Raw genomic sequence first — 24,869 nt, 5'->3', positions numbered from 1 at the left:
CTTTTCCTTGATATCATCTTGATATCGTTATGCAATCAAGCAGCCAAAAGCATTTAGCAGTACAATTCTCATCACGTTCATGTTATTATTGTACTTGAATAAAAAATTATTTGATAAGCATATCAATCTCCAGGTCACTGCATTATGATTAAAAGTACTCAAACAACTTTTATTTTAATCCCTTATCTCTCAATTCTGCCTTCAAGAGACTTTTCCATTTTGTCATGCCTCACAAGCTAGGATCCATAGGATATCCTAGCTTAGGGTTGGTCCTGAATTGGTTTAATCATCATGAGTCATTATTATCGTTCACACTGCACACCAACCCAATGTCCTTGTAAATACAATTTGTTGTCACACATGAAGCTATTAAGTTCCATATGGTTGTGTGCTTTCAGTTTAACAGTTGGTCCCTATACAGTTTTGAAAAGCTTTTTTTTTGTTTAATAGTGCTCAAATAATCCTCAAACAGGTTACTTTTTCATCTTCTTTCCTTTCTTTCTCTCCCTTCCTCCTAATCTTTGTTCTTTTTCCTTTTTCTTTGCAAATATAGGTAATCATACATCCAAACCTTTCATCCCTTTTCCCAACAACTCTGAACAATTAAATGCATATTGCATCATGCGCAAAGCGCGATCAATTGCAACTTGTCAACTCTATTTTTAACATGAAATCTTTCTATGAATATGAGTAGGCCTATACTTACTGTAAACATTCACATATTTCTCTAAGTCTTTCAGATTAAAACCACTTAGTACGATCAAACTTCTGCAAAAAAGGCTACTTTTCTTCCTCGATCACAAGTTACACTTTTTGGACATGAAAAGCACACTTATCACTCATATGATAAGCTTTTTTCATTGTAAATTTTACATCGGATCATGAGTGTAATCAAACACCCACTTATTCATTGACATAACTTATGGAAAGAGACCAAAGTATAATAAAAGGAAGTTTTGAAACATGATCAGCATGATTTCAACTTTATGACACAAACTTTTGATTAATTGCATTTTACTTTAATGCATTATGATTTACAAAAGTATTTAAACCCAAATGTTGTGCATATCCATACTGTACTTGATATTCTATATTGGTATATCTTTACTACTCGAATTAAACTTAAAGGCATCTAAAAATTCTGAACAAACTATAACTATAAAAAGCTTAACACTAAGCAGATGTATACTACCACAGTACGTGGGTTACACTGCAAATTCATGAATGATGTTTGAAACCTACAATTGATGATTGCAAGTAAAATGAGTAAAATTCCATTTTCTAAATGAAAGAATTAAGAGGGGATATAGGCCCTGCCAATTAAGTTCTTCTAAGAAGATATAATAATGGGTATAGACCTAGGTATCTCAACTTTAAGTGCACTGTAAACTTGTTTTAAGTTTTTGGTGGATTGATGAATGCAATAAAAAGTACATCAAGGCATTTACATGGAAAATTTTCACATAATCCCAACACTGCAAAAGCTTTGATGAAAAATACCCCCAGACAGCCATGAATGCAAGAGCTTTAATCAGCAACACAGCATTTGTGTAAGAAAAACCTGCAGACATTTTGCTGCACGATAGACTCCACAGAAAACGTTTTCCGGTATATTATGCTTAGCCCTTGCGCAGAACACTTCATACAGAACATGCACACAATGCACACTCGCGCTGCCTTTGTATGCTCACTGTGGTGCACAGTCCTACATGATCAAGGATAGTCGAACTAACGTTAGAGTTCGTGTGATGTACTCGCCAAAAAACACGACGCTGAAAATCATACAAACCCACTAATAACTCGATCAAACAAGCACTAGCAAAATTTTCAAATAGACGAAATCGAAGAAAATATCGAAACCTTACAGATGATGACAACCTCACGGCTTGAAAGTCGCTGTTTTCGGAGCAACAGAAGAAATACTGTCACTTTTTACATGCGATCTTGTTTTGGCTTTGGCAGTAAAAATGGCGACGACTGTAGTACACAACGAGTGAATACGTGAAGGAACATTGTCGGACTCCCAGTGCGAATACGAACGTAATTTGTTCCTTCAAAACATATGGAAGATATAATAAGATTCCCGAACATGAACAATGTCGCTTTCAGTTGAAAATTTATCATATCACGGCGATTTTGTGAAGCATCGTGCAGTACAATTTTTAAGAGACCACGTGAAGCATCTTTTTAGGCGATCCCTGAATAGCACGAGGCATATGACTTCGGCAAGCTGCAGTCTTCAGCCCAATAGATATTGTTTCATATTTCAGAAAATGTCAGCATCCTTGAAATAGCGAAGATCCGCAAAACCACGGCAAAGGGATAAGTGGAATATGTTGCGAACTTTCTGGGCGATGGCAAAAGCGAGAAAAGGCAAATGAGTCGAAAGGGGCAATGACAAAGAAGTAAGTAGAAGCAAGCTTGACGAGTTAGAAACTTGTCAAGTCTTTCGCATGGGTTTGCGTGTGCCACGGACAATCACTGCGCCAGCAGATCTCATGATGCACATTTAAATTCATTGTTTTTAAAAATTTAGTGCATCGATAGTCTAAGAACAAAGGTGGAAAGTGAAGAACAAACAATTCCCTTCATCCCTATCATGAATTCAATAGTCACAAACATCTGTCTTTCGAGAAAACTGAAATTAAACAAAACTTAACCGTCACTTACCGAAAGATAGCAAAGGCAAAAGGCTAAAGGTAACTTGCAGTTACACTCATGGACCTACACAAGCTCTGCGCAGTTGAACGTACAACACATGGTGCTAGTACACCGACACAAGGATTTGCATAACAACCAACCTCGGGAGCGCTCCTTGTGTGCTGTTCTTTTTCACATCACTTCCTCCCACTGGAGAAAGATTGGCAAATTGGCATGACGTTGCAATGTACATGTACTAACATTTTAGACCCTCCATTACAAATTAAAACTGTCTTTTCTAAATAATATCTGGATCCATTTTATCTCGCTCCCCACAAACAAAATCTCTAAATGCTGCAGAATATGATTGCTTTCATGGCACATTTTGTGTAAGATCTGGAACAGCTTTTCAGATATGTGTAGAGGTTGCTTGCGATGCGATGAGCAGTAAAGATCTTCATAACATAGCTTTTGTGTATCTATATTTATGTAAACCGAGATAAACGCAGTTTGCTCGTCATGCAGTAGTATTGACATGGGTTGCCAATTCGCGCTTCAGATATAAAATGCACGAAGTGTGCGAATAGTACGTCTAGTCTGTTGACATAAAAGTAATGAGCAACGCTGCATGAATCCAAAATACTTATTAGTGCATTAATTGTATATTCAATCCTAGTATGTGATATTCATGGCAATAAAACGGTCGGAGTCGAACATCATGGGACTAGGCATGGGAAGCGGTATATATGTATATATATATTTTTTTTTCATGTTTGGTTTATTCAACAAAAGTTGCATAGCTACAATGATTTTCACAAACGTGTTTAATCAGCTAGGTAGAGATGACAGTATGGACGTATTCATATAGTACGTGTTATTGTGTCTAAAAGGGCTGTAATATGTGAGGCCAGCGGGCAAAATGAATGTCGTCAGTACCCTACATTGTAGGCCTACAAGGTCTTAAATGTATCATGTTCCCCGCTAACGAGTTGTGCATTAATTTTGTGGGGGCTTTTTTTCGGATCACAATCAAATTTTTGCTCCGGGTACTACCTGCATCAATGAAATTGGCAATTGATTTGAAACTTACATGGCCTACTCCATTTTAAAAGTCGCTTGATGGACCCTTGCAAACAAAAGTGGCTGTGTACACTGAATAGATAGGTATTTGGGAAAATAGGGCCTATAATGATTTTAATACTGATTGGCATTTAAGTAAATCAGTAATGTTAAACCTTGATCTGTCTCAAGCTAATTCAATTTAATTCACCCTCTGTCTCGTATAGGCTACATCTTTTGAGAGAAATTTACGCAGCGATTAATTTAAAAAGCAACATTATTCGTTATTTACACATGCGAACGTTGACTTTCAAGCTAGGCTATCACAGTGTGATGCATTTTGAAGAGCAATCTATATTTCATAGTCAAGTGTTAATGTGTGGCGTGGTACGATACATGCCACATTTAGGCCTATATTCTACACCTGGAAACGGTCTTTAAAAAGTCATGACGCCACTGAGTATCGGCCTTTGAACAACGTATTCGTTAAATTGATGATCAGCCATTTCTTTTAAATAGATCGAATACGGAACACCAAGCTGATCAACTTTTCATCCTGATATCATATTGTTATAATAATGAGAGAGAGAGAAAGAAAGACTACAGAATGATGTAAATCAATATGTACAATTAATTATCAATAGGCCTAGTACTCAAACTGTATAGTTTATCTCGTGTCCCCTAGTACAGAGGAGGCCGTTTAAGGAATTAGAATAATTGCCATTGTAAATCAACTTCGTTAATATCTTGTGGTGGCTGTCATGATCCCTTAACACCTGCATACGTGGCAATTGACAAAATTCAGACATCTTGATTGGGAATTGTAATCTTCATTAAGTTAGTAGTGCCTAGGCCGCGGTGAAATTGAAAAATGAATGGTCGGTATAGCAAAATGGGCGCGTCATTTCAATACATTTAAAGAAATCGTAGCTGTACAGAGCATGAAGACCTTAGTCGCAGTATACCTGCCTGAAGCCGAGCACCCATTCGTTTTGTGCATTGTCGAATTGTTGTAGACCTTTCATAATACACGCCGCGAATGTACGGGGGGGGGGGGGGGATCACGACCCCCATTTTGATATTTCACAAGCGTTTTGTTCTGTTGTGAAGTGATTGGGTTCTATACAGCACCGTAGATCGTCTCCTTGCTTATATGGATGGTACACCTGCTTTTCATAAACTTGTCCATATCGTTATTCCAAAGAGATCCTTCTCTTTCGGCTTCTTGGAAGCAGAATTATTTTTGAACTTGCTAAACAGGAGTGAGAGGAAGCATTCAATCTTGTCAACTTACAGAGGAGTTCCAGTCCAGTTATAAATCAGTCTAATAAGAAAGAGTAAAATCTTACGAGTACAACAACAGTGAAATTTTGTTCAAAATCGGATAAATGACAAGTTATGAAATTGTGAAGTTTATTTGTTAAAAATCGGGTAGTATGACTAGTTATGAAATTGTGAAATTTCGCTATTTTTCTGCAGAATAGTTCCCATACAGGTGATTTATGAACCTGAGTAAGCTGATGATGTCATCACTTCATAATTTTCCATTGATCGTGTGAACAAAAATATGAAAATTCAATTTGTTATCAAAGTGTAAAATATGTAATTTGGGTTGAATAACTTCAGATTGATGATCAGTTAGATAATATCAGGATTTGAGACTGCGGGGCATAACTGCGTTTGAATGAATAATTGGACATTTCAAAATTTTAAGTATATTACGAACTATACTATGTCAAGTTGTGATGGGATGACATCATCACTTCACCATTTGCATATTCATACTGAATGTTCAAGAACTATATTTCCTGAAAAATTAGCGAAATTTCAAAATGTCATAACTCTCTTACTTTTCATTCGATTTTGATCAAATTTTCATTGCTGTACATATCCCCCTTCTTTTCAGACTAACTTTCTGCTGCACTTGAATTCCCCTTTTACCATTAGCACATAAAATCGGTCTATGTCTCATTTCGCCGAAACAGCTCTACCCGGATTTTGTGATTTTAAGGTACAATGTACCAGGAAATTTACGTGGAGATACCTGAGGGCACACGGTGTATCATATTTGCACGGGTATGTTTAACCATGACTTTATTCAAGTGCAAGGCCATCGGGTCTACCATTTCATGCAAAACGAATGTCAGGTTGAAACAAGTAGCCTATTTATGAGTTTAAAAAATAAAGTTTTGACTGAAAGTTATACAAATATGATGCACACAGGGAAGCCTACACAATCATGATCATTTTTTTTTTCATGGAGAAAACAAAATATATGAGTCATTATAGTACTCATCGATTGCATTGTCATGCTTCATCAGGTTTTCACGAATTTTTTCCTCTTCACCTGTTGTTTCTAATATAAAGTGATTTACCACCAACTTTTTTTTCATCACCTATTCCGAAAGAAAATAAAAAAGAAATAGCCATGAGGTATTATACATCACATTTTTACAAGGAAATTCAATCTCATCTTCTGACGGTTTGATCAGCCCTGTTTCACTGAAACACGAGCAAATCAGAAACACTGCTGGTTATTGGATATTTTGATATCATTGCTATCTCAATACATGTATTTCAAAGTTCAGACTGATGCCAAAATAGAATTACAATAATGATGACGATGAAGATGATGAGAATGATAACAATGATGATAGTGATAGTTTAAATGAGAATAATGACAATGATACCAAAATTCATTACAACATTTTTATTGATGGAACAATGCTATCAATGGCATTGCAGTGATAATAATGATCATCATCATTATCATGATTGTTACGTTGAAGGTGATAAACTTGACCCCTTATAATTTTTATGCGAAAACAGAACGACAAAAGTCGGACGTGATTTCCAAAAAAGAATCAAACAAAGTTTGGAAATGCTTTCATCGCTACGGCGTCTAACCACATCGATATTTAGCTGTATGCCATTGACACTAATCTTTACATCACCCCATATAAATTATATACGGTCTAAGAAGAATAGGTTCAACTTTGCACCTTTACCAGTGTCACACTTGGAGCACCTTTAAAGGTGCTCCCATTGTGGCACTGGTCTGAAAGGTGCAGAAATGCACCCGTAAAGGTGTTCCAATTGTGACACTGGTCTGAAAGGTGCAGAAATGCACCCGTAAAGGTGTTCCCATTGTGGCACTGGTCTGAAAGGTGCAGAAATGCACCCATAAAGGTGCTCCCAGTGTGATGTACACTGGTAAAGGTGCAAAGTTGAACCTATTTTCCTCAGAGTGTACATTTCTAAAATATAGACTATGTACAAACTAATAAAATTGCTAAAAGTTATAGAAAGGCATCATAATCATAAGAGGGGAGTATTACATACAACAACATGATCGTCGATTCGGAAGAAACGAGGAAAAATGCTATCAGGATTTGTAATCTAAAGGAAGATTAACACCATATATGCATTAATGGATCCTATAAAGACAAAAATCACCATGCAGTTAAGCCTGATGCGTATCATTATGACTGTATGCATAATTTACGTGTTAAAGCACATTTTAGTTGTCAATCACTTTATTTTACCCGACGTCAAAGATAGCGCGCGTGCAATGTATATATGCACTGAAAGGGTTATCATCATACGATATTTCTTGGATTAAATTTTCAAAGGGACGTTGTTTCATGTTGTCGCTTTGTATATTGATTGCAGTATCCTTGTGTGTTAAGAAATCGTAATGCCAATTAACATAATAGCGACCTAATTAATTTTCATCGAAGGGGAACAGTCCGAGAATAGAATAGACGCGACAATCAAGGAATCTTTCGCTGTAAATGAATAACCAACAGGGGGAAAATGGGTGAATTAAGGTCCTTATGAATCCCTCGCGTGAATAATATTCCTCATATAGTTGCTTTCAGATGCATGAAATCTTCATGTATATAGATGCTCCTGGAGACGGGAAGATAACTTAAAGATATAAAAATGGTCATTGTGTTGGACATAATCAGCTCAATCAATGTAGACATTCACGTCTCATCCGAGTTAATGATGCGATGTCTCACATCCTTTTATAACACATCTTCTTTCTCTTCCACTATTTGTTATTTCGGTGATTGACCCTTACGAATCTATAAGTTGATTTTCTTGTCGTGCACATTGTGAAACATGCATCTACGTGTATACGAAAATACCCGTTGCAAGGACTGACTTAAAAATTAATGATATTCTCTCATCAAGTGCATGCATGAAAATAACAGTTCCGGTATCGTTTAAGCTGAATATAGGGCAAATTGCTTTGGCAGGTATATATAACACCTGCAGTATAGAATCATGATCATTAAATGTGTTTTTTTATCGCAAGTTCCTTCCTCCTTTTCAGCTTCGATCTCGATACCACGTTGAAGATATTTTTCTCCGCACAGAACGTATATAGACCATGGATGTAGACCAGAAATGGAGTAAATACTTCCTTTAATGACATCTATATGGATAGTATTATATGTTAACCACAGTGAGGTTTGGGTGAAAGTGATTTGCCTGTTGCCCTTTTCATTAACATTGAACGTGTTCTGAAATTGCGACGCTGTAAGCATCCAGTGCCAAGACCTTTAGCAACTCATGAACGCTGCAACACTCATTATATAGGCCTACCATAATAATGGTCGGGGGCACACATTCTGCGACATTAAAATGGAGCCACTGTGCCACGAGCAATTACATTCTCTGATGGACATTGGGTTCGTCCATTCGCTGCTACGAAGGTCCTTTATTCCGAAGATTCGTTATTCCGATAGTTCGGTAATCCGAAAATGAAATATAAGAATGTTATTCCAAAACGCACAAATGTCTTATCTATACCCATATATATAGAGGTTAAATTCGTCAATCCGAAATCGAAAAAAAAAAAAGTTCGTTAATTCGAACAATCATAATAATGTGGCATCATTCTGAAGGTTCCTAATTCCGAAAAATGAAATTATAGTATGGTGTTTTGTTATTGTTGTTGTTGTTGTTGTGTTTTGTTTTGTTGGGGTTTTTTGTGTGTGTGTGTGCCGAAGGTTCGTCAATCCGAAATTGTACAGATGGTGCGCACCAATAACGAACCTCTTTTCATTTTAAGATCAACGAATCTTCGGAATAACGAACCTCATTTCATTTTTGGATTAACCAACCTTCGGAATAACTTACCTTGTTTTGTTTTCGGATTTATACCGAACCTACGGAATAAGGAACCTTCGGAATAGCAAACGGTAAACCAATACCACATACTGTCATTGCTATACCCCGCACGGTTGACTGGGTCTCTAATGATGACGGGACGTAGTGGAGTGGTTATCAGTCCAAGGCAAAATTGCGACATCAGTCATATCGAAATAGAGAAGTAATCAAACATTAAGAGCCAGGATCTATAAAATGATACTCCAGAAGAATTGTAAAATGCACTCGTAATACGAGGAGACACAGAGCCATATTCCCTTCCTTTCACTTTCATTTCTAATAATCTCGAATCTCAAATACCATCCACTCAAACAGATAAGTTTGATAAAGGTATTTGAATATGATAATATACCTAAAGTCAATATTGGCATTCAGAGCCGTGTGATGTACAAAACTAACAATAACGAAATAAAAATATTAATTGTAAATGATAATAATGTTAACACAGCGTTATTGATGTTGTTTTCTTTTCAAGAATAAAAGTTGTTGATGCCGATGCCGCTGTGATGTTACGCTGCATCATACAGAAAGAAAATAGAACAAGTTATATCATATTTCTATTACCAGAGAATGATTAGATGGGTATGCAAACCACCTTCAGTATATTGACAGTGCTCAAAGTGTTTAGTGAAGTAAGAGCTCGGGGAGGAGTTTCGCTTTCGTTTTAAAGACCGTTCTTTTGTAGTGAAAATTCCCCATCCCCTACCGAAAAAGGACACTTCTTTGACCAGCACCAAATTCAGCATCCATACTGTCTTTATCATACTCACTTATTTCATTGAAATCGGACAAATACTTAATAACAGATAATAGGAGAGTCGCGGAACTTTGACGTTGCACTTTGTTTGCGAAACAGTGATTCGTATAATATTTGGTTATTTATAGTATGCAAGATGGATGATAATGTCATTCTCTCAAAAGACTGTAAGACTACACACAGACTTTCACTATTTTCTTTGACTCGAGATAAACAAAAAAAGAATGTTGTGCCCCTTTCATCGTGTTATTGTAGAGCTGCAACAATCTATTAGCAGTAAATATGACCTATTATCTAAAGGGGTTATATAGATTTGATTGATTTCCCCTTCTGAAATTTGCAATTTTTTACGAAAATGGCATTATGGCAGCCATATTGAAAAATGGCTGCCATGGCTGTTGAGGGCGTAATTTGCGATTGCCCAGTATGTAAACCTAGACAGTAAATTATCGACCTTAATCATGACAAACCCATTATCATAATTAATTATACTGTAATAATGTTTACGAAATCACTACAGGGAGAAGCAGTGCTTCCATAGCGTCATCTCCTCATAGATATATTATGCTTACAACATGCTTGAAAAAAAAATCATAATATCGGACATAAAAACAACGATTTATATGCACCTTTTTTATTTCATATATTAGGTTATATAAAGCAATAGATTCTGAGATTTGAACCTTAATACAAGAATACATTCCCCATGCCATTCCCCTTGCTGCTCCTGACATCAGTCAACAAAGAACATCTCAATTATTTATAGACGTATCTGCGAACAGCAGACTCTTATATAAACGCAACTATACATACACCATCAGGGCCCTTCTTGTTTGATTTAACATGAGGCACGCTATATCCCAATGCACTCTCGATTCTTGACGTCGTTTGCGAACCTAAAGCAATGGACATGACAAAACACTATTCATTGCTCGTTTATGGCAAGAGCTTATGGCAGACGTTTATGGAAGAAGAAGTGCTAGAAGAAGAGGAAAAACAAAATGATAACATGAAGCTTTGAAAATAATGTACCATATTAAATGCCTACGAGATGGGATTCCCCCGAGAACGATTTGGCGAGGTAGCCTATAGCATATCATATTCCGCGAAATTGTGCATTTCCTATTGTAACGGTCGTCTGTATATTATATATTATACACAGGTATAATTTTCCGCGAAATGGCATCACGCGCTTTCGTGATCAGTGCCTGGGTTGACAATAAAATTATGATATGACAAAATGTAATCTGGATGAGACAGATTTCTTTAGATGGCATTACACTTGTCGCTTATATACGAGTAGCTATACTCCCGCCTCTTACGTCAAGTCCAGTCTGCACCATCACTGTTTATTTATCACTGTGATCTTATCTTTGATGAAAGTTTGATTGAACAAAAGAAAATAATACATGTACAAAAGACACACGCACACACACACACACACACACAAATCGATGACCATGCACACTGATCTATGGAGAGCCAACACTTTCTCATTATCTTATACATCGAATCTCCTACATTAAAGGCATAATTTACCATTTGCACATGAAACAAAAACTCAGCATTGGTGCTTTAAAATAGTCCTAAAATTTGACTTAGGGATAGAAACAACCACTGTAAAAATTTGAATCCTTCTAATCGATGTTAAGTGTTGTTAAATACACAAAATGTAAACAATAATTATAATAAAAATGTTTCCCGACTAAACCGTCTACAGTTACGGTTTATTGAGAAAAACACTGATATCTCCTTATATTTTAGGCTTTATTGCAAAAATTTTATATGGTAGGATGTTTTGTGACACAACAGACCTATACACATGTGCATCAAATGTGATATCTTGAACATTTTTGAAATCACTGTTCCCAAAGGTAAACAAGACCTTTAATGAACCTTTATGTCGATTCACTCAACGTGGATGGAGAGCTTAAAGGCGAAGTATAGCTATAAGAAAGTCTGAAATGCTGGTTGTTCCTAATCATCCTAAAATTCCAATGTAAAAATAAATCAAAACAAAACAGATATAGTTGTATGTTTCAAGTTCAGAATGGTTTTATGTTTTGCAAGAAATTATCATGGCGGCAGCGGCGGATCTCGGGGGGGGGGGGGGGGGGGGGGGTGTCCAGGGGGTTAAATCCCCCTTGGGCTTTGTCTTGTTTATATATATATATATATATATATTGTGTGTAGGGGGTGTAGGGGGTTTACTCCCACTACTTTTTGAGGTTTTCTTTTGTTGTTGTTGTTGTTGTTGTTGTTGTTGTTGTTGTTGTTGTTGTTATTTGCTTGTTAGCGGAGAAGTGGCAACAAAAAATGTGAAAGTCCTTTTTTTCGCTCGTCATGACTAAAACTTAACCCTCCCCCGCCCTCATAGGAAAAAGATAGATCTGCCTGGGTGATATCGGATAATACTATAAAAATATTGCAATATTGTATCAAGTAACTTGTCTAATAGTCATATTTTTCTATCTGTCTATCGAGTAGGCCTATAATTATGATGTAGATAGTTGCAAATGTGTTCATGTTTCATGCATTTTTAAACTGTAAGAGTTATATTCATTAAACTGTACTTCTACTACCTTCTTAGAACATTTTTTACGACAGGTATCAGACTTGAATAGCATTCATGTAATTTTTGGTACCTTTATTCCTGTTTTCATGCATGTGTCTTTTGATATGTTATTGTATTATGTAATGTAAACATTTTAGTATGGATAATAAACTTCAACTTACAACTTCCGTATCATGATTGTGTATCAGCAAATGATTGTGTTTGTAGATAATCTTAGATTAGATTTATGCATAGTACCACCCTAGTAAAAATAAATAATCATATAGATAGATAAAGATAGATCGATTGATTGACTGACTGATTGGTTGGCCCGTTGGATGATTGATTGATTGATTAATTCATTTGTTATAGGTTGATTGACTGATTGATTGATTGATTGATTGATTGATTGATTGATTGATTGTGATTGATTGATTGATTGATTGATCGATTGATTGGTTGATTGATCGATCGATTGATTGATCGATTGATTGATTGATTGATTGATTGATTGATTGATTGATTGATTATATATTATTGTGCGAAGATAAAACGTATAGACAAACAACAAACCAACACGTAATGTGAAGTCCATTGAGGAGGTATTAGTTCTTTAAGGTGAGTTGTTTGTGTCAAGCAGCCCGAGATACTCGGTGATTTGCCATTGCTACGTCATGACGTGTGAGAGATCACGTATTTTAGGGACGCACTCTATAAACAGTAGTAAAACAGACATGCACCCATCCCTCCTCCTGTCCATCCTCACCAGCCATGCAGGCCTGCGGGCGGCGGGTACGTTTGATGAGGTCTTGCTTTCAGTTTAGCTCGAGAGGGAGGGGGGACCTCCCCTCCCTGGTTCAGTCGTGAGCAGACGGGCATCCAACCAAATTTTGGCTCATTTCATGTCTTTTGCTGCCCTCAACGTTCACTAAAGCAACCATGTTCTCGCATGGAAAGGTATACAGGGCTCACACCCATAAATATTTCCCCATAGGGACGTGTGTTAAAAATCAAATTTCAAAAAATTCTGTAAAATAGCTGGGAGAAATGAGGTGTTTCAGCTTCACTAACCTGGATAAGTTAGATGTACCCTTTCATCCATCAAATTCTCTGGGTGGATAATTCAGTTCAAATTCTGTTCAGGGGTACGAAAAGCCAGACTACGAGTTCTTGTCACTCAAAAAGTCACCCATTTTCCGTGCACGTACCCAATGAAATATAGTCCCCTCAAATTCCACCAGAAAAGCTTTCATCTTCTAACCAAAATGCAATTTGTAGAGGAATTCATACTCAATATCTACAGCTATTCAGTTTTTTGCCAAACTGCATCATTGATTTTTAATTAATTTTTTTCTTCATTTATTTTGGTATCTTTGGTACGAATTTGTGAAGGGGTTTCGGACATTCCATTGTATTTACGGGTGTGAGCCCTACAATGGGCAACGGTCCAAACATGACCGTGTAGCTGACGCGAGATAACATTCCCACTCAGTGAATTAGAACTATTCTCATTGAATGCATCTTGATAGCTATTCCAATGGAATGAAATTGAACGATCATCACTAAATACATTCGAAATCATTATCAAGATTGCTAATGTGCAAGTGAGCATGCAGAAGCAAGCAAAATTTGATTTTAAAAAAATCAACAACCAATAGTAATCTAAATTTATTATACAAACAGAGACGGAAATTGGTCAAACTATATAAAGCACCCCGGACAGGGCATCATACACAAAATGAAACCGTTAACGAATAAATAATTTGAACACCTGAGCTTTACTTCAACATTAAATATTGATCATTGGTTGACTCAAAGGATGATAAGAATGTAACAAGAGTACCTTTATGAAGTATTTGCAAAGCTGCATCAGTTGCGAAGTAAAGGTAATTAATAAAGAAGTCAGTAGAGTAGATTTCAATAATTGTCTTTTTTTCTCCCCCCCCCCATTTTCAGTCTTGTTTCTTTTACTTTCACTAATAATTCGTGATAAATACATCATTATTGCGCTTCAATATTCACTAGAATTTGAAAGATAACGACCGAAGGAACTCCACATCTATTTGTCCTCCCCCCCCCCTCCTCCCTCATCCTTGAAAGTTCACTTTTCGTTCTACTTCTTCAGGCCATGCATCGTGACATTTTCGCAACCATGCATGCCCTGGTTATCCGAGTGGCACATCGCCACACATTGCTCGTATAAAATAAGAGTGGTGCATTCCTTTCTAAGTTCGCAACGAATAGAGACGATCTTATTTGAAATATTGGCTGTCATTTTGTTTTAGTTTTTTTAAGGGATAACAGTATCAATATTAACAAGCAATTGATTCTCTGTCATAGTTACTATAGAAATACACTGTTCGTTTATATTGATATTTTATTTAAAATACGAACATTTAAGTCTTTGTAGATAAGAGTTCGTTATCCCCAATTATCACTCCGAAAGTTGATTTTTTTTTCTTCCTATACTGAACAACCGTGAGACATTATTAGTCAGCGATTGAAAAGTGTAATATATAGTACTGATGAAAAATGCGTGTATTCATTTCACTGTTGTTTTCACATTTTTTTCTTGAATCAGTTCAACATAAATCCGTCATGTATTCGCCTCTGCCGGAATAGCTTTTACTGCTTTTTTTTTTCAAATATATGTTCATACACTGGATTTTTCTTCGTTGATTCCAATGACCATGTTGTAAACATAGTCGACCCTTTCCAGAAAGTATACTTGTTATAACATCTTAAACATGCACTTTGGCGATGATTTCTGCTGATGTGAATAGTTATTCACATCAAAAATTGAGAAATTGTTTGACCGAAATATGTATCGACATGTCTTTTAAGTTTTACTTAGCTGCACCATTATTGATCGTCACCCCCCCCCCCTTTCTTTGTCAGACTTTCCAACCTATCCTGGAATATTTTCCACATGACAAAGAGATGTAGTTTTATACAAGACCTCTCCCGTTTGATAATGTGAGTTTGTATGTTAGTATAGATAAGGTGCATAACATCAGGCATCGTGATGCTATGTTCAGCCGACTTTATCTGTTCATGACGCAACGAAAGGCAGCTAAGTCTTTTTATTCTCTCTTCTTTTTTTGAGGCTATTAAAGAGATGTGTTTGGGAAAAAATGAAGATGAAATGATTAAGACTCCCTTCTTTTGGTCAACAGTTCCAGACTTGGTGATCATTTTCAGACCTATTCACGTGAGTAGCACCAATATGAAGAATGTCATGGAAAATTTGAAGAGCGGACATGATTTCTATTCGCTTTTTTATTGCTGCTGCTATGTTGTTGCTCTGGCGGTATGAGCCGTGGTGGTGGTAGTCTGGCGACGAACAGTGCAATAACTGGTACACTGGATTGATTTTTTTGACTCCATATTATACCCAAAGAAAGAAATTATCACAAACAGTGATAATGGCAATCGAGGCAATGTTTTACTTCATGGTATTCACGTCATAGTATCTTAATCTTACTATGACATGGGGCCTAAGATTTCGACCAACCGTCAATATGAGACACAGCGAACTGACAATCAAAGTGTTATAATACTGTAGAATAATGACGTGCATCTCAATCAAGGATTGTCTTTTTTTTTCGTTCTTGATTCACTTATCCTGTTTGCCGTAAGCAGCGATGATTGTTTATATAAATTGTGTATCACGTCACAAGTATGCCTATACACGTCAGTTTTAAGTAAGAGTTTAATTTAAGTACAATGCAAATTGAGATTACAGATTCTGAAGGTATAACATATTATACGATAAGAAATGTATGCGCGCGCGTGTATATACTTACACATACAAACACACACACACACACACACACACACACACTCATATATATATATATATATATATATATATATATACTCAGCAAAAAAAAAAAGTAAGTTCCCCCCTAGCATTTTTGGATATATCTCAAAAAGTGTTTTACCGATTTTCATAATTCAAACGGAAATGGATAAGGAATTTTATTACTCATAATATGAGTGGCAAATCATTGCCACCAGATATCATTATTGGTGTGAAAAAATGCATTTTATGTCAAAATGCATGGAAAAAAAGGTTGCACTTTAGTGATTTGCAATGACTTTTACACAAATAATCAAACAATCACTCATGATTCTGAACATTTAAGCATGGTTGATTGCATATTTCTCTATCTCTTTCTTTTCATGAGCATACAGTGAAGTATTTGATAATTGATATGTCCACCATCCGCTTCAATGACCAGCCGGCATCTCTTCCTCATACTGTTAACTAAAGTTTACTTGGCACTGCTCAATGTTGGCCCATGCTCTCTGCAAGATGCGCTTAAATTCTTGCAGTGAAGTGTCATCTTTCACCTTCTTGCTCGCTTTCCGCGTAATGACATCCCAAAGATTCTCTTCTGGATTACAGTCAGGCTATTTTGCAGGCTACTCCATACGTTCGATGTCATTTCCCTCAACAAACTGCTCTACAACTTGAGCGCATGATGCAAAATGGCCATAGGCACATTAATGTGATCAACCCAGATTGGAATTACAAATCACATGGCTTCTACCAATATTTTCATATTGAAAAGGCTATTGTTTAAAAAGTATGCATAACATCTGTTTAATAGGGAAGCACATTGTACCTGAAGAAATTCCTGAGAATTGCACAATTTAAAAAGGTCATTTGCTAACTTACATAGGAAATGTATACAATATGCTTCATATAGCCTGAAGTGCAACTTTTTTTCCCATGCTTTTTGACATAAAATGCGTTTTCTTACACCAATAATGATATCTGGTGGCAATGATATGCCATTCATGTTATGAGTAATGAAATTCCCTATCCATTCCCGTTTAAATTATGAAAATCCGTAAAATACTTTTTGAGATACATCCAAAAATGTTAGGGGGGAACTTACTTTTTTTACTGAGTATATATATATATATATATATATATATATATATATATATATATATGTAATATCATCATAATATCATATCTACGTTTGTTTGCGTGTTTTTCATTCCAATGTCATGCGGCGTGCTTATGTATCAGGTAAAAAAACAAACTTGCCTTTTCTGTCTTTGTTTCTGTTTAACTGTAACACCGATAACAAAATAGAAAAAAAAAGGTGAAATCACTACATGAAACTGCGTGACAGACTCATACGTAAGGTACTGTATGTTCTTTATTCTCAATTCGGACATAATGCATTTTATGACAAACAAAAACAAAAACAAACGTAAAATCAATTTCATTTTCATGCGGGACGTGTCGTCCTATATTAATCTCTAAGAGCTGCAATACTCAATATCGATGAATTTCCGGTTAAAGCCATTCGACTTTATTACATTTATCCCATCATGGCGATTGGACGTATCGTGCGTGCAATAAAATCTTCAGTCCAGCCACACCAAAAGAAGATTGGTTCTTCCCAATCATGCCTAACAATATTCACGCTTTCAGCTTATGTCAGTTTAATTAGATATGAAGACGAATTATTGAGCATAAATGCTGGCAACAGAGTTGAAAACTGGCAAAAAATGCAGATGGCTTCTTTTTTTTTTTCTTGTTTTGTTTTGTTCTGTTTGTTCTTTCTCGTTTAACCTAGTTCGGTTTCTTGAAGAATTAAAGGAACATCATCCCTTTCCCAAATAAAATGTTCATTTTACACAAGCCTCGAATATATCATGTCTATATATTTACGTATATATAGATATCACTATACATGTTTACACACACGCACATACACACATATTATAATCTATGCATCTTTGTGTAGGCCCTACATGTAATTCCCATAACTTTGGTTAGAAGAAGGCAGACGTATTTCTCGTAGACAGTGGGTTAAAGACAGACATCTCTATCATTGTACATCATGCTCGGCTGATTGGATCAGATTTTTCTATTTTCTCACAAGCTCCATTTACGTCCTTCTGCTCACACATAAGTAGTATGATACTCTCTTCGTTCACCGGACAGGACCGTAATCGCCGTAAATTGAAAGATGGTGCTTCATTATCTTTCTTCTAAAATTATTCATACATCCTACTGCCGTGCATCATACTAATAAAACTTTAGATGACTATAGCTTATTAAATTTTGTCTACAATCTAGAATAATCAGTCATCCTTTCGCTATTTCGCTGAGGAAATAAAGTTAATTTAGACGAGCAGAATGGTGAAGGTTCTATGAAAGTCTGAACTGAAATAAGATAAATTGAAAGGATTTTAGAATTAAGATCTTCACATGATTTCACGAAACAGTGATTATAGTCTCATTCGCCTTTGCAGGCAAGATAGGAGAAGAGATGACGTCATCATCTCGAACGTCTGTCATTGACTTGTACATAAATCTTCACAAAATATCGTATTTCGAGATGCAAATTAGTATAAGGAGTTACAGTTCGTGTCTAAACCAATGGGAGATTTGTGAAGTGATGACATCATCACTTCGTCTATAAATTGTGGTCACGCCCGATTTTACTATTCAGTGATAACATATGCAACTTTGAAAATCCATATTTATAGAGTTGACAGTTACAGTTCGTTGCTCCTATGACGTTCGTTAATCCGAGAATGAAATAAGGCTCGCGAGTCCGAAAAATGAAATATTAAATCGGTAGTCCGAAAAGAATGTTCGTTACGCACCTTCTTTTCATTTTCAGACTGACGAACCTTGTTGACTGTTGAGAAACTTCAATCACGTTTGGCGTCTGATTTTCTCACTTTGGTAGCTTGAATATGGTGAGGAATTGCATTTGAAGTTACTTACATTAAATAAATTTACAAACAAATATATTTGCTCAACAAGAAAATAAAACTTATTAAGGAAATGAAGATGGATTCTTTTCTTTTTGCTCATAACTTGTGTTAACGTGATCAATTCCAAATGATTATCGTAACCCATTATAGCAAGCTAATACTTTCTCAAAATCAGGTCTTCGTTGAGAATGCCTCTCTATTCTCGGGGGTAGTCTTTCATAAGTGACAATTGCTGTTGTCCTGATAAAATAATATTTGAGATGCATTTATATTCCAGAATGTCTAAGCGAGCTTTAATTAATAAGTACACCTGTACCGGTAATACAGATGTGTGTGTGTGGGGGGGGGGGGGGGGGGGGGGGCATAGATTAAAAAATATCTCATCAAGATAAACGAAACATAATGTGTTCTCTGACTGGATATCCTTTTTTTTTCTCTCTCTTTAAAAGAGGCATCTAACACGGCATAATGAAAAAAATCCATTTTCTACCAGCATATAGAAATATTTTTATTCCCTTCCATATTAAAAGAGTGAGTAAACGAAATCAAAGTACGTCATGAAATGGCGCAGAAATCATGTACAGCATGCAGTGTCAGCGGACTTCAATTACAGAAGCCGTGCTCTTCCCGGGAGCTCCCCAAAGATCTTTGTTTACTGAGTATACAGCACGCGTTGTATTTGTATGTCTGCAATTTTACATGTGCAGATTTCAGTGATACAAATTAGATTGAGATTGCATTGATCTCCTACTCTGAATGAAGACTGGAATCGTATTGCCCTTCCTACAAAAAAAAAAGAGTCCTTTTCACAAATCAAAAAATATGTCATCTGGATATGCATAACAATTCGAAGGCCATTTCCTCCGCGATTCCCATTACGTCTATGAGAATCAATATATCTAGGCCTACAATTAACATGATTAAAAGTATACGTGTTAGATAAGACAGTGTTACATTTTGATTTCTTCCATACCTTCATCAATGCATCAGTCACTGTCTCATTGTGGAGTAATTTTATCTAATAGCTTAATTCTCTCATTTCCTTTAAATACCGTTTTCCATTGCTGCTTGGTTTGCTCGAAGGCTTTTGTTTATTACCTCCGCCAGTAGGTGAAACCTACGGCCGGCGGAGGTTATGTTTTCGGTTCCGTATGTTTGTCTGTCTGTTTGTGTAAAAGATAAATCACAAAATTTGCAGGGTGTGTTCACAATGAGACAAGAAAGAAACGACTGAATTTGGGGTCATGAGGTCAAAGGTCAAAGGTCATAACTGTCATAAAGGACATAAAATACAGCAAGTGTAATCTCCCAATAACTCGAGAACGGATGAACGGATTTCACCAAACTTGCAGGGTGTTGTTCATATGAGTTTAAAGAAACGATTAAATTTGGGGTCATAATACATGGTCAAAGGTCAAAGGTTATAAAGAATAAATGGTCAGAGGTCAAAGGTTATAAAATGTATTTTAAAATAAGCTTAATCTCCCAAACTTAAGAAAGGATGATCGGATTTTCACCAAACTTGCAGGGTGTGCTCATACTGAAGAATTACAAAAGAAACAATCTAATTCGGGGTCAAAAAGGTCAAAGGTCATGTTGGCATTGAGGATATGAAATAGCCTACTCTCCCAGCAAATCAACAATGGATGGCCAGATTTTCACAAAATATTTTTTTTTAAATGTTTTGATTTGATTTATTGATTCCTGTATTATCACTGTACTTGAACATACATGTACATTTTATATACATACATTGTTGGAGCCATACATATACATAAACATCAGTTCTTAACAAAATATTTTTTTCTTCATTGCCTTTACACAATGTACAGCAGAAACGTATCAGCAATACAACCGTACAATGAATAATACAGTTAGGGCTACAGCTTAAGCGTGGCTTGATTTGCGTGCAGCCCTCGTACATAATACATATAGAAAAAAAAAATAGGAGGGAGGGATGACTTGCGTATAGAGAGTTATAGGATAGTATAGTGTATAGAAAGGGAAAGGAGAGGTCTGTCTGCTTTCACTATTGGCCTACACAAAGTTAGTTCACCTGGATCACTGATCAGTAGGACCTAAGGCATGACAAAATATTTCTCACCGATCGAGGTACAGGTGAACAGTTACAGTTCATGGTTGGTTACAATCCGTCATGATTACATCATAGATTACATAATAGATGAAATGCGGCGATATTTCTACGAAGGAATCTCGTGTATTGTACACTAACAATGACAACGAAATTATAAATACTGATATCGAAAGAGTAACAATGTTTTTACAGCTTTCCTAAAAGAATACAGACTTTAAACTTCGAATTTCTGAAGGAAGAGAGTTCCAAACATCGGGTCCGGTGTGTCTGATAGATTTTAGAGCCATCACTGTTTCAGGATTATATAAATGAAATTTATCAGATTGTCTTGTGGGATAAGAATGTATGTCCTTGTTTAATTGAAATTGTGAGAAGAAAGAAGATGGCGACTGACCGTTATGTAAGCGAAACATAAAGAGTGAATTTTGCAAAAAAAAAAAAAAAAAGAGAGAGAAATTAATGTCATTTACCTTGCTTTTTTTTTAATTTTGCGAATAAAGGATCTGAATGGTCTCGATAACCTGAGTTGGCGCATATACGTATATCTTTCTTTTGTATAGAAGTATTATCAATGTGACTTTTTGAAGTTGCCCATACAAATGTATTGTGGAGATGTCCCTATTATGCTTTTGTTGAAGATATTGCCTATACGAAATTGTGATATTTTAAGTATGGCTGCTTGGCGGAGGTCTGCTCTCTCGGAGTGCTCCTCCAGTTTCAAATGATTATGAAACATGAGTCTGGAGAGTAAGGAATTTGCTTCACACTCTTTTTAACCCTGGCGACTGTTCCACGGTAGAATACCTCCGAGTGCAAACATGATTTTAGGTCACACTAAAATCTGTGAATCCATGTTTGCACGGTATTGATTTGTTGGAGGCCCGGCAAAGGGTTGCATTTTGCTACGATTAAAGATACCTGCTACAAAACAGCTGCACAGCGTTGCGTCTGCAGTAATATACTATAATAATTACGTACATGGCTGTGGCTCATTTAAAAGGAGATGTAACCTTTATTCCTGGTGTCTCGATTCATAGATAATCATATTCCGTTTCCAAACTGAACAGTCCACATTTCTGTCGTAATGATCTGCATACAATATCATAGAATATAGATGCACTGCAGAATTATAAGTCAGGTTTCGATTTGGTTCAGAGTGATTGAAAACTTAGCAGGAATATTGACTGAATATTGCTAAGGAAATAACACCATCTTCATAGGTCATTCTGTCGATACTGGGCATTTAAATTGAATTACAACTACAGTGTGGTCTGAACAAAAGTACCTCTTTAACTCAAGACAGTTTGAACATCGTTGATAAAAGCATGGGTTTTTTTTTACCACATGACGGAGACACGCAGCTCTTAATATATATATATGTATTCCCAAATGGCGAATCCAATATAGCAGTGTGATTTCAGCAAGCGCTGGAATCACACCATCTTCTTTCAGAAGTCAGTCAGGCGGTAATCACACATATTGTATGCAACCATGGCACATACACAAGTCCCTGGAATTACCTTCTACTGGAATAACATGCAGAAAAAAGACGTTTTGCTTCTCTCAATTGCTTGTCTGTGCAATCCCTACTGAACACACCTCATTACATTTTTATTGATGGCAGCATCGATTCCCCCAGTGCATATTTCAATATCATTCAGTATCACATACATCAAAAGTCCCAGGAACAATCACTGTAATTGCACTAACAGTAATTGCTTTTTACTCAAAGGTTCCCTTTTTGAACACTGTGACAGCTATCACTCTCAAGCACACATCACATCATGAGCTGTTTCTATGTATGAGCTGTTTCTATGTATGAATTGTGTAAACTGTCAGATCTGCAGATAAATATACTGTATCCAACAGTTTCTTTACTAAAAAAAAACAAAAAAAAACCCGATTTGGCTGTAAAACCATAATTATGTGGTACCTTTCAAGGCCTGTAGTCAGTATTTAAGTCAGTATTTAACAATACAATTGTGTTACATTTTATTTCATGTCCCTCATTGAGGGAAAAAGCATATTACCTCGGGGTAAATTGGTCTCGCTTCCAATACGGCATCAACATGTCATTTTCCAAAACTGCCTGGAATGAAGAAAGTGTCAAGTGAAAATTGAAGTATGATCTCACAAAGCCAATGGAAAAAATGCATTGAAATTTACATGGCAGGTCACTACATCAAAAGGAAATGTAAACACATAAAGCACATTGGGCTGTAGGCCTATTGAATGTGTATATTATAATGTGACTTTTTGAAAAAAAAAACTCAAAATAATTTGTGACACTTATATATTTTTTTGCAGGGAAAACCAGTGGTAACAAATATATTCTGTTGCTTCTACTGTTAGGGCACAGGATCATCACGTACCATGAAAATCCAAATATCTTCTTCTTGTCACAAACAATATTTGATTGCATTGTATATTAGGGCCTACTTGCAAATTGTAATGGCAGTTACAGCAATAGCGGCACATGATGTATGTCTTTGTTGTGCAAAAAGAATATACAAAGTACATTTATATTGACAAAAAAACATGGTACTGCATGACATTCGAATACCCATTGTTAATTCAGCCACTGTCTGAATTACCTGTATATCAATACCTTATCATGACAATTTGTCAAGAGAGCTCTAAGTAAAGGGCACAGAAATACATGTACATGCATGTTATGATATATATATATATATATATATATATATATATATATATATATACAATTCCACACAGGTGGTACGAAACATATCTATTTTATACAAAGCAATATATGATCCATTCCTGATTAAGAATTCTCCAACTATGCATAATTATGAATACCTGTGTGAAGTTGATTAACGTGGCAAGTCACATTTGCATAAGATCTGTCATATAATAGCAACAAATGACTGACTTAACAGACACAAGATGGATTCAATTCAATTCAAATTTTATTGTCCTTCTTTAACAAAACATATAATGATAATGATGCACTTTATTCGTTTTGAAACAAATAAATAACGTAGAAGATACATTGTGGGATGAACAGATTGTTCAACAATAGCCCAAATTATCGTAGCAAAACATGGTGACAAAACACCTTTGTGAACAGTATAATATCAGTGTACAAAACATGCATGGAAGGATCCACTGAAGAGACAATGCTTGTATATTACTTGGGGTCCCCTGAGGAAAAATAATAGAAGATACCTCCTAAATAACTTCATGTCAGTGTGTATAAGCTGGGGTAGATTGATATGCATGTGTGTGTAGTTGATCTTACATTGGCTGAATTCACATCTGCACTAGATCAGTGCACCTGTACAGTTTTTTGTTTTTGTTTTTGTTTGTTTTGGGGTTGTTTTTTTTTTTTGGGGGGGGGGGGGGAATTTGTAAAAAGGAAGTAAATTCTAACTCTGGGTCCTGTTGGATAAAAGTTGAAGTTGGAATATCAAACATAAGGTCTCTGAATACTCAATTCTGACTGGCTGATACCCAACTTACATTTGACTTTCTGACTCAAATTTGATTGTATTCTTTTATGCAACGAGGTCTGGATCGTTTCATTGTGTGTGTGTGTGTTTTGGTTGTTTATGTGCTGTTTATTCTTTGACTTTGATGTTAGGGAACTTCTTTCAAAGATATTGTGGAATGTTGATTGTTTATATTTAGATCTGAACTTTGAAAAGGATCTATGAAGACTTGTCTCAAATTTTGAAGTCATACGCAATTCAATTCAATTCAAAGTAGTATTTTCTGCTATATCAAGTCATTACAAGGGAAAATGTACTAGATACAATGGCAGCTTATGTACACTGAAGGAGGCACGGCATTTACAAAAGAAATCAGAT

At 36.0% G+C, this 24,869-nt stretch overlaps 1 protein-coding gene across 1 annotated transcript in view; it reads right to left on the bottom strand.

Annotated features, from left to right (window-relative positions):
* Positions 1-2,750, bottom strand: part of LOC139735422 (lethal(3)malignant brain tumor-like protein 4) — a 50,581-nt gene extending 47,831 nt beyond the window's left edge. The window contains exon 1 of the mRNA XM_071646175.1: positions 2,671-2,750. The gene's annotated coding sequence lies outside the window, so the exon portion shown is untranslated. The remainder of the gene's footprint in view (positions 1-2,670) is intronic.
* Between the last annotated feature and the right edge of the window lie 22,119 nt (positions 2,751-24,869).

This window comes from Diadema antillarum, unplaced genomic scaffold, assembly GCF_040938485.1.
Source record: "Diadema antillarum isolate AM-2024a unplaced genomic scaffold, OU_Dant_1.0 seq00000577_RagTag, whole genome shotgun sequence".
Taxonomy (NCBI): Eukaryota; Metazoa; Echinodermata; class Echinoidea; order Diadematoida; family Diadematidae; genus Diadema; species Diadema antillarum.
This window is presented reverse-complemented; position numbering and strand designations above follow the sequence as displayed.